Here is a 3,564-nt window from a genome sequence, read left to right on the forward strand (position 1 = left end):
TTACCCCAGAGTTTGGTTTAATTGGATTTCACCAGGATAAGCATGTTAGTGTGTGTAGATGATGGAGGGACGAGCGAGTTTCCAGACAGTGTTGTCCTGGTGGGGCAGGTGAGGCCATGGGGGGACACAGAAGGAAAGTCCTCAGTTCAGGGTGGCTCCCATTGCACTGAGTCCCAGAAACAGCCCTCAGGATGCTGGGTCACTAAGCTCGGGTGAGGGAGTAGCAGGCCCTCAGTGGGCCATTACGCAGTCTCCTGAGATGTCCACCCTGCACCTTCTGACTCCTGATACTGAGATCACTGTCCCCTTTGCTTCAAAACTCCACAATACCCAGAGGTCTTGTTTCTATCCTTTTCTGTCCAAGACCCTGCCATTCAGAGAATCAGCTGGGGGTGATTTTACCCACCAGAGCAAAGGGACCTGAAAATTTGCAGTTATAGGTATCAAATCCAAAGCTCACATTTTGGACTCATCACCCTATTAGGGGATTTCTCTACGTACAAAATACTGTTCTAGCGCATCAGACCAACAGCGCTCTTGGGGTATTGCAGACAGATTTGTCAGGCACTCCTCTGTTTGCGCCACTCCTCTGTCTCCCTGGCTCCTGTACCCATCTTGGCTTCTGGCTAGATTCAGTTTCTGAATTACCATCCAGAGAAGTGGGACTTGTATTAATTATCTGCACAATATTCATCCCCTCTGGCCTGTGCTGAGATGAAAGGAAGAACCTCCTAGCTAGAAATGCCTGAGGGAGGGAAGCTGAAGAATGTTCCAACCAAGGACTAATGAAGGAGCCATGCCCATCAGGCTCCTGGGAGCTCTTTCCAATCCAACAGGAACCAGTGTCTTTCTGTCTCCAGCTTTGTTGTGGCCTAGTCCACAAGTACTGCCACAAGCCTAGAAGCTACCTTGGCTGGGTTCTTTTGTATTTGAACTGATCTCCCAATGTCCAGCACCCTCATGGACTCCAGGTAAACGTCCCCCCTCACCACCCACTGCTGTTCCCTATTAGGCTGACTGGACACCCAGAGCCGTCTGTTTTCACATGGGCCCCTGTTCTTTTGGTCCCAGGCTGCTTGAGGTTATCTCCAGGCCCAGTTTGTGCAGCAGCATCTGCATTTCTGTCTCAATCTGGTTCCATTTGGTTATTTCCTCTCTCTCAAGGTCCCAGTCACCTTGAACCAGATCAGTAAAACAGAAAGCAGTAAGGTAAAGGGGGCTCTGAGCCCCCTATGCAGGGCAGGCACCTTTGTTCTGGTTGTGGTAGTGGCTGTTTCATCCACACTCATTTGCCCCATCTTTGCTTGACCAGCAGCACGGTACAGCCGGGGTGCCCTGGACTCTGAGCCATCTATAGCCTGGATCCTAAGCCCTGATCTCATTAGCCTAATGCTCCAGCTAAGCTCAGCTCATTTGCTCATTCAAAACAGCTTTAGCATAAAGTCTGTGCCTAATTTTGTTATAGCTGCATGAGGAGTTATGGAACATCTATGGTGTAGTTGACTATAAAAACTTACACCTATGAAAATTCAGTCAGTGCAGTTCTGTTCAGTTCAGTCGCTCAATCGTGTCCAACTCTTTGTGACCCCATGGACTGCAGCACACCAGGCTTCCCTGTCCATCACCAACTCCCAGAGTTCACCCAAACTCATGTCCATTGAGTCGGTGATGCCATCCAACAATCTCATCATCTGTCATCCCCTTCTCCTCCGGCCTTCAATCTTTCCCAGCATCAGGGTCTTTTCAAATGAGTCAGTTCTTTGCATCAGGTGGCCAAAGTATTGGGGTTTCAGCTTCAGCATTAGTCCTTCCAATGACCACCTAGGACAGATCTCCTTTAGGATGGACTGGTTGGATCTCCTTGCAGTCCAAGGGACTCTCAAGAGTCTTCCCCAACACCACAGTTCAAAAGCATCAATTCTTTGGCACTCAGCTTTCTTTATAGTCTAACTCTCACATCCATACATGACTACTGGAAAAACCTATGAAAATTACCCAATAGCAAAATAAGATTCAATGGGCTGCAATCCACGGGGTCACATAGAACAGGGCATGACTGAGTTACTGGGCATGCATGTATGCATAATAAAATGAGATGTGAATGACACAGAGTGTCTGGAATGGTCTGTGATTTGTCGTTGCTTGAATCAGAAGGGAAGTGCTGTGGGTGTTCCGAGGATGGCGAGGTGTCTGGCACTCTGATTGTTAGGGAACATCTGTATGGATTGATGCAGGTTTTGAAGCTTTGGAGGATATGGACCAAGTGCATCTGAAATTATAGGGAGTAGCTGGAACTCAGGGACGCCTGAACTTTGGGGAAATCATCCTGCTGAAGAATATTCAAGTTGAGGCCTGCCTAATTGAAGCCAAAGGTTCTTGTCAGGGGCAGTGGCAGATAAGAGAATGTGACACTTTCTCTAACTCTGGGGAAGATTAAGAACTCATTTGTCAAAATAAGTAACATTTATTGCTAAAGTCTTTTATAAGCATCAACTCATTTACTCCCTAAAACAATGCTATGCAATCAGCATTTAGATTATCCCTGATTTTTAAGATGAGGAAGCTGAGGCTCAGAGAGCTTAAGACCCCAAAGCTATATCAGGATTTGAAGCTGTGTGTCCTCAAAATACTTAACTTGTCTCACCATATCCTGCTGCCCACCCCGCCCCGGTCCTCCTTCCTGTGGGTCCTGTGACTCATCTTCTTTCTTGGCAGACCCTGTGGTTTTTGATAACTTGGTGAATGAGGTCATCCTGATGTTGTTGCCACACCTAGTGGCCCCACGTCCATGGGCTCCTCAGGCCTCTTGGTTGCTGGAGCAGGAACTCTGCAGCTAATGCTGCCGGTTTTTTTGTTTGTTTTGGTTTTTGGTTTAAGTTTCTTCTTTGAAAGAATGAGGACCAGGTTTCCCAAGGGCTGAGCCAAAACCATTTAAGTAATATGCTCAGTTACGTAAAGAAGCCTTTTTTTTTTTAAAATCAAGAACAGGCGTTCTCATCTCAGGTGAGCTCCCCATGCTGACAGCACTTGGAACAGACTCTGTCCTCCCTTTTCACTTGAAGACTTAAGCCCGATATGCCAGAAGCCTGCTCGTTACGCCAAAGCCTTTACCCTCCCAGGCCTCCCCTCCTGGCCCCATATCATAAACATAATATGTTGGTTGTCAGTGTCTATCTCCCAGGACTCTCAGGGTGTTCTGTGATTAGTCGCTCAGTCGCTCAGTCGTGTCCGACTCTTTGTGACCCCATAGACTGTAGCCCTCCAGGCTCCTTTATCCATGGGGATTTTCCAGGCAAGAATACTGGAGTGGGTTGCCATGCCCTCCTCCAGGGGATCTTCCCAACCTGGGGATGGAGCCCAGGTCTCCCGCACTGCAGGATTCTTTACCATCTGAGCCACCAGGGAAGGTGCTTCTTGTAGCAGGATGTGGACGGAAGTAATAGGGAGGCAGTCAGAGGGGGCTATGCATGCTAAGTGAATTCCATGGGCTAGGCACTGTACCTTCTATATATTTTAAAGCTGAATTACAGTAGTAGATTATCAGTACTATTGGCCTCATTTTGC

The sequence above is a fragment of the Odocoileus virginianus genome, chromosome 7, assembly GCF_023699985.2.
Source record: "Odocoileus virginianus isolate 20LAN1187 ecotype Illinois chromosome 7, Ovbor_1.2, whole genome shotgun sequence".
Taxonomy (NCBI): domain Eukaryota; kingdom Metazoa; phylum Chordata; class Mammalia; order Artiodactyla; family Cervidae; genus Odocoileus; species Odocoileus virginianus.